This window comes from Pristiophorus japonicus, chromosome 8, assembly GCF_044704955.1.
Source record: "Pristiophorus japonicus isolate sPriJap1 chromosome 8, sPriJap1.hap1, whole genome shotgun sequence".
NCBI lineage: Eukaryota > Metazoa > Chordata > Chondrichthyes > Pristiophoridae > Pristiophorus > Pristiophorus japonicus.
In genome coordinates this window covers 221,224,421-221,231,920 of record NC_091984.1, presented here as the reverse complement: position 1 = coordinate 221,231,920, position 7,500 = coordinate 221,224,421, and the positions used below count along the sequence as shown (strand labels likewise).

Genomic DNA, 7,500 nt, shown 5'->3' with positions numbered 1-7,500 from the left:
TGTGGGTGAGTGAGGGAATGGTGAAAGTCAGGCAGTTTTGAAGCTGGAGGCAAGGCAATGAAGGGTAGGGCTTGTCGTTTGCTTGTGTGGGAGTCAGAGCAGCAAGAGGTGGGTGTGGCGGAAGGAAAATGGTGAAATGAATCTTGAGTGCTGATTCCTTGGATGAATGCATGGAAGGAGAAAAAGGAGTGAAGAACAGCCTTATGTCCGTTTAAGTAAAGAGAAAGCCATGACATCGATGCCTACGGCCACACTAGTCTGAAAACGCCCGATCTCGTCTGATCTCGGAAACCAAGCAGACTGAGGCCTGGTTAGTACTTGGATGGGAGACTGCCTGGGAATACCAGGCTTTTGCTGCCATCCACAGGCTGCTCATGCTTCTGCACACACAGTGCCGTTGATCCATCAACAACCTTTTTGCTGCTCTCTCTTTCACTTTGCTTTCACCATTTCTTTCCTGCACATTCTCCTGCTGCTACACAAATGCAAGGGGGTCGACGCAAGGGACGAAAGAACGCAGAACAACAAAATAAGTTGGCAAAAAAATACACGCTGGCGCAGGCACACCAGGACGCAGCAACAGAGAGGAGAGACAAGGTGCATAGAAACCTGAGAGGGACAAACAGCAAGAGAACAAAGAATCGTGCAGGAAGAGCTGCAATTCAATGCAGGAAAAATGTAAAGCCAACTAGCATGCTGCTGGAATGCATGTGTGTTCATGTGAGGAGTGTTGCAAATCAGAATGCCGAGTAGCAGGCGCCACTTGCCACATGGGGTTCCGAAATGTGGCTACAACAGCGATCTGGCTTAATAATTGGTGGGATTGGAAATGAAACAATCCTGGTGTTTTGGGGGCGGTGGAAGCTTTTTTGGGGGAGGAGAGATTTGGGGATGGGGAGATTTGGGGGAGAGCGATTTGAGGGGATGAGAGATTTCGAGGTTGGCGAGCGTGAGATTGGGGGGTGAATGAGTGAGTGATTTGTGGGTGAGTGAGGGAATGGTGAAAGTCAGGCAGTTTTGAAGCTGGAGGCAAGGCAATGAAGGGTAGGGCTTGTCGTTTGCTTGTGTGGGAGTCAGAGCAGCAAGAGGTGGGTGTGGCGGAAGGAAAATGGTGAAATGAATCTTGAGTGCTGATTCCTTGGATGAATGCATGGAAGGAGAAAAAGGAGTGAAGAACAGCCTTATGTCCGTTTAAGTAAAGAGAAAGCCATGACATCGATGCCTACGGCCACACTAGTCTGAAAACGCCCGATCTCGTCTGATCTCGGAAACCAAGCAGACTGAGGCCTGGTTAGTACTTGGATGGGAGACTGCCTGGGAATACCAGGCTTTTGCTGCCATCCACAGGCTGCTCATGCTTCTGCACACACAGTGCCGTTGATCCATCAACAACCTTTTTGCTGCTCTCTCTTTCACTTTGCTTTCACCATTTCTTTCCTGCACATTCTCCTGCTGCTACACAAATGCAAGGGGGTCGACGCAAGGGACGAAAGAACACAGAACAACAAAATAAGTTGGCAAAAAAAAACATGCTGGCGCAGGCACACCAGGACACAGCAACAGAGAGGAGAGACAAGGTGCATAGAAACCTGAGAGGGACAAACAGCAAGAGAACAAAGAATCGTGCAGGAAGAGCTGCAATTCAATGCAGGAAAAATGTAAAGCCAACTAGCATGCTGCTGGAATGCATGTGTGTTCATGTGAGGAGTGTTGCAAATCAGAATGCCGAGTAGCAGGCGCCACTTGCCACATGGGGTTCCGTAATGTGGCTACAACAGCGATCTGGCTTAATAATTGGTGGGATTGGAAATGAAACAATCCTGGTGTTTTGGGGGCGGTGGAAGCTTTTTTGGGGGAGGAGAGATTTGGGGATGGGGAGATTTGGGGGAGAGTGATTTGAGGGGATGAGAGATTTCGAGGTTGGCGAGCGTGAGATTGGGGGGTGAATGAGTGAGTGATTTGTGGGTGAGTGAGGGAATGGTGAAAGTCAGGCAGTTTTGAAGCTTGAGGCAAGGCAATGAAGGGTAGGGCTTGTCGTTTGCTTGTGTGGGAGTCAGAGCAGCAAGAGGTGGGTGTGGCGGAAGGAAAATGTTGAAATGAATCTTGAGTGCTGATTCCTTGGATGAATGCATGGAAGGAGAAAAAGGAGTGAAGAACAGCCTTATGTCCGTTTAAGTAAAGAGAAAGCCATGACATCGATGCCTACGGCCACACTAGTCTGAAAACGGCCGATCTTGTCTGATCTCGGAAGCTAAGCAGAGTCAGGCCTGGTTAGTACTTGGATGGGAGACTGCCTGGGAATACCAGGTGCAGTAGGCTTTTGCTGCCATCCACAGGCTGCTCATGCTTCTGCACATCCATCAACAACCTTTTTGCTGTTCTCTCTTTCACTTTGCTTTCACCATTTCTTTCCTGCACATTCTCCTGCTGCTACACAAATGCAAGGGGGTCGACGCAAGGGACGAAAGAACGCAGAACAACAAAATAAGTTGGCAAAAAAAAACATGCTGGCGCAGGCACACCAGGACACAGCAACAGAGAGGAGAGACAAGGTGCATAGAAACCTGAGAGGGACAAACAGCAAGAGAACAAAGAATCGTGCAGGAAGAGCTGCAATTCAATGCAGGAAAAATGTAAAGCCAACTAGCATGCTGCTGGAATGCATGTGTGTTCATGTGAGGAGTGTTGCAAATCAGAATGCCGAGTAGCAGGCGCCACTTGCCACATGGGGTTCCGAAATGTGGCTACAACAGCGATCTGGCTTAATAATTGGTGGGATTGGAAATGAAACAATCCTGGTGTTTTGGGGGCGGTGGAAGCTTTTTTGGGGGAGGAGAGATTTGGGGATGGGGAGATTTGGGGGAGAGCGATTTGAGGGGATGAGAGATTTCGAGGTTGGCGAGCGTGAGATTGGGGGGTGAATGAGTGAGTGATTTGTGGGTGAGTGAGGGAATGGTGAAAGTCAGGCAGTTTTGAAGCTGGAGGCAAGGCAATGAAGGGTAGGGCTTGTCGTTTGCTTGTGTGGGAGTCAGAGCAGCAAGAGGTGGGTGTGGCGGAAGGAAAATGGTGAAATGAATCTTGAGTGCTGATTCCTTGGATGAATGCATGGAAGGAGAAAAAGGAGTGAAGAACAGCCTTATGTCCGTTTAAGTAAAGAGAAAGCCATGACATCGATGCCTACGGCCACACTAGTCTGAAAACGCCCGATCTCGTCTGATCTCGGAAACCAAGCAGACTGAGGCCTGGTTAGTACTTGGATGGGAGACTGCCTGGGAATACCAGGCTTTTGCTGCCATCCACAGGCTGCTCATGCTTCTGCACACACAGTGCCGTTGATCCATCAACAACCTTTTTGCTGCTCTCTCTTTCACTTTGCTTTCACCATTTCTTTCCTGCACATTCTCCTGCTGCTACACAAATGCAAGGGGGTCGACGCAAGGGACGAAAGAACACAGAACAACAAAATAAGTTGGCAAAAAAAAACATGCTGGCGCAGGCACACCAGGACACAGCAACAGAGAGGAGAGACAAGGTGCATAGAAACCTGAGAGGGACAAACAGCAAGAGAACAAAGAATCGTGCAGGAAGAGCTGCAATTCAATGCAGGAAAAATGTAAAGCCAACTAGCATGCTGCTGGAATGCATGTGTGTTCATGTGAGGAGTGTTGCAAATCAGAATGCCGAGTAGCAGGCGCCACTTGCCACATGGGGTTCCGAAATGTGGCTACAACAGCGATCTGGCTTAATAATTGGTGGGATTGGAAATGAAACAATCCTGGTGTTTTGGGGGCGGTGGAAGCTTTTTTGGGGGAGGAGAGATTTGGGGATGGGGAGATTTGGGGGAGAGTGATTTGAGGGGATGAGAGATTTCGAGGTTGGCGAGCGTGAGATTGGGGGGTGAATGAGTGAGTGATTTGTGGGTGAGTGAGGGAATGGTGAAAGTCAGGCAGTTTTGAAGCTTGAGGCAAGGCAATGAAGGGTAGGGCTTGTCGTTTGCTTGTGTGGGAGTCAGAGCAGCAAGAGGTGGGTGTGGCGGAAGGAAAATGTTGAAATGAATCTTGAGTGCTGATTCCTTGGATGAATGCATGGAAGGAGAAAAAGGAGTGAAGAACAGCCTTATGTCCGTTTAAGTAAAGAGAAAGCCATGACATCGATGCCTACGGCCACACTAGTCTGAAAACGCCCGATCTCGTCTAATCTCGGAAGCTAAGCAGATTCAGGGCTGGTGAGCACTTGGATGGGAGACTGCCTGGGAATACCAGGTGCAGTAGGCTTTTGCTGCCATCCACAGGCTGCTCATGCTTCTGCACACACAGTGCCGTTGATCCATCAACAACCTTTTTGCTGCTCTCTCTTTCACTTTGCTTTCACCATTTCTTTCCTGCACATTCTCCTGCTGCTACACAAATGCAAGGGGGTCGACGCAAGGGACGAAAGAACGCAGAACAACAAAATAAGTTGGCAAAAAAATACACGCTGGCGCAGGCACACCAGGACGCAGCAACAGAGAGGAGAGACAAGGTGCATAGAAACCTGAGAGGGACAAACAGCAAGAGAACAAAGAATCGTGCAGGAAGAGCTGCAATTCAATGCAGGAAAAATGTAAAGCCAACTAGCATGCTGCTGGAATGCATGTGTGTTCATGTGAGGAGTGTTGCAAATCAGAATGCCGAGTAGCAGGCGCCACTTGCCACATGGGGTTCCGAAATGTGGCTACAACAGCGATCTGGCTTAATAATTGGTAGGATTGGAAATGAAACAATCCTGGTGTTTTGGGGGCGGTGGAAGCTTTTTTGGGGGAGGAGAGATTTGGGGATGGGGAGATTTGGGGGAGAGCGATTTGAGGGGATGAGAGATTTCGAGATTGGCGAGCGTGAGATTGGGGGGTGAATGAGTGAGTGATTTGTGGGTGAGTGAGGGAATGGTGAAAGTCAGGCAGTTTTGAAGCTTGAGGCAAGGCAATGAAGGGTAGGGCTTGTCGTTTGCTTGTGTGGGAGTCAGAGCAGCAAGAGGTGGGTGTGGCGGAAGGAAAATGGTGAAATGAATCTTGAGTGCTGATTCCTTGGATGAATGCATGGAAGGAGAATAAGGAGTGAAGAACAGCCTTATGTCCGTTTAAGTAAAGAGAAAGCCATAACATCGATGCCTACGGCCACACTAGTCTGAAAACGGCCGATCTCGTCTGATCTCGGAAGCTAAGCAGAGTCAGGCCTGGTTAGTACTTGGATGGGAGACTGCCTGGGAATACCAGGTGCAGTAGGCTTTTGCTGCCATCCACAGGCTGCTCATGCTTCTGCACATCCATCAACAACCTTTTTGCTGTTCTCTCTTTCACTTTGCTTTCACCATTTCTTTCCTGCACATTCTCCTGCTGCTACACAAATGCAAGGGGGTCGACGCAAGGGACGAAAGAACGCAGAACAACAAAATAAGTTGGCAAAAAAAAACATGCTGGCGCAGGCACACCAGGACACAGCAACAGAGAGGAGAGACAAGGTGCATAGAAACCTGAGAGGGACAAACAGCAAGAGAACAAAGAATCGTGCAGGAAGAGCTGCAATTCAATGCAGGAAAAATGTAAAGCCAACTAGCATGCTGCTGGAATGCATGTGTGTTCATGTGAGGAGTGTTGCAAATCAGAATGCCGAGTAGCAGGCGCCACTTGCCACATGGGGTTCCGAAATGTGGCTACAACAGCGATCTGGCTTAATAATTGGTGGGATTGGAAATGAAACAATCCTGGTGTTTTGGGGGCGGTGGAAGCTTTTTTGGGGGAGGAGAGATTTGGGGATGGGGAGATTTGGGGGAGAGCGATTTGAGGGGATGAGAGATTTCGAGGTTGGCGAGCGTGAGATTGGGGGGTGAATGAGTGAGTGATTTGTGGGTGAGTGAGGGAATGGTGAAAGTCAGGCAGTTTTGAAGCTGGAGGCAAGGCAATGAAGGGTAGGGCTTGTCGTTTGCTTGTGTGGGAGTCAGAGCAGCAAGAGGTGGGTGTGGCGGAAGGAAAATGGTGAAATGAATCTTGAGTGCTGATTCCTTGGATGAATGCATGGAAGGAGAAAAAGGAGTGAAGAACAGCCTTATGTCCGTTTAAGTAAAGAGAAAGCCATGACATCGATGCCTACGGCCACACTAGTCTGAAAACGCCCGATCTCGTCTGATCTCGGAAACCAAGCAGACTGAGGCCTGGTTAGTACTTGGATGGGAGACTGCCTGGGAATACCAGGCTTTTGCTGCCATCCACAGGCTGCTCATGCTTCTGCACACACAGTGCCGTTGATCCATCAACAACCTTTTTGCTGCTCTCTCTTTCACTTTGCTTTCACCATTTCTTTCCTGCACATTCTCCTGCTGCTACACAAATGCAAGGGGGTCGACGCAAGGGACGAAAGAACACAGAACAACAAAATAAGTTGGCAAAAAAAAACATGCTGGCGCAGGCACACCAGGACACAGCAACAGAGAGGAGAGACAAGGTGCATAGAAACCTGAGAGGGACAAACAGCAAGAGAACAAAGAATCGTGCAGGAAGAGCTGCAATTCAATGCAGGAAAAATGTAAAGCCAACTAGCATGCTGCTGGAATGCATGTGTGTTCATGTGAGGAGTGTTGCAAATCAGAATGCCGAGTAGCAGGCGCCACTTGCCACATGGGGTTCCGAAATGTGGCTACAACAGCGATCTGGCTTAATAATTGGTGGGATTGGAAATGAAACAATCCTGGTGTTTTGGGGGCGGTGGAAGCTTTTTTGGGGGAGGAGAGATTTGGGGATGGGGAGATTTGGGGGAGAGTGATTTGAGGGGATGAGAGATTTCGAGGTTGGCGAGCGTGAGATTGGGGGGTGAATGAGTGAGTGATTTGTGGGTGAGTGAGGGAATGGTGAAAGTCAGGCAGTTTTGAAGCTTGAGGCAAGGCAATGAAGGGTAGGGCTTGTCGTTTGCTTGTGTGGGAGTCAGAGCAGCAAGAGGTGGGTGTGGCGGAAGGAAAATGTTGAAATGAATCTTGAGTGCTGATTCCTTGGATGAATGCATGGAAGGAGAAAAAGGAGTGAAGAACAGCCTTATGTCCGTTTAAGTAAAGAGAAAGCCATGACATCGATGCCTACGGCCACACTAGTCTGAAAACGCCCGATCTCGTCTAATCTCGGAAGCTAAGCAGATTCAGGGCTGGTGAGCACTTGGATGGGAGACTGCTTGGGAATACCAGGTGCAGTAGGCTTTTGCTGCCATCCACAGGCTGCTCATGCTTCTGCACACACAGTGCCGTTGATCCATCAACAACCTTTTTGCTGCTCTCTCTTTCACTTTGCTTTCACCATTTCTTTCCTGCACATTCTCCTGCTGCTACACAAATGCAAGGGGGTCGACGCAAGGGACGAAAGAACGCAGAACAACAAAATAAGTTGGCAAAAAAATACACGCTGGCGCAGGCACACCAGGACACAGCAACAGAGAGGAGAGACAAGGTGCATAGAAACCTGAGAGGGACAAACAGCAAGAG

The 7,500-nt window shown here is 49.1% G+C and overlaps 8 pseudogenes; all 8 read left to right on the top strand.

Annotated features, from left to right (window-relative positions):
• The first annotated feature begins 240 nt into the window (after positions 1–240).
• On the top strand, positions 241–360 carry LOC139269795 (5S ribosomal RNA; annotated as a pseudogene).
• Positions 361–1,220: 860 nt separating this feature from the next.
• Positions 1,221–1,340, top strand: LOC139269794 (5S ribosomal RNA; annotated as a pseudogene).
• Positions 1,341–2,200: 860 nt separating this feature from the next.
• LOC139269621 (5S ribosomal RNA) lies at positions 2,201–2,319 on the top strand (annotated as a pseudogene).
• An 856-nt stretch (positions 2,320–3,175) lies between these two features.
• LOC139269792 (5S ribosomal RNA) lies at positions 3,176–3,295 on the top strand (annotated as a pseudogene).
• Positions 3,296–4,155: 860 nt separating this feature from the next.
• Positions 4,156–4,274, top strand: LOC139269762 (5S ribosomal RNA; annotated as a pseudogene).
• Positions 4,275–5,144: 870 nt separating this feature from the next.
• On the top strand, positions 5,145–5,263 carry LOC139269447 (5S ribosomal RNA; annotated as a pseudogene).
• Positions 5,264–6,119: 856 nt separating this feature from the next.
• Positions 6,120–6,239, top strand: LOC139269791 (5S ribosomal RNA; annotated as a pseudogene).
• Positions 6,240–7,099: 860 nt separating this feature from the next.
• LOC139269775 (5S ribosomal RNA) lies at positions 7,100–7,218 on the top strand (annotated as a pseudogene).
• The last annotated feature ends 282 nt before the right edge of the window (positions 7,219–7,500 follow it).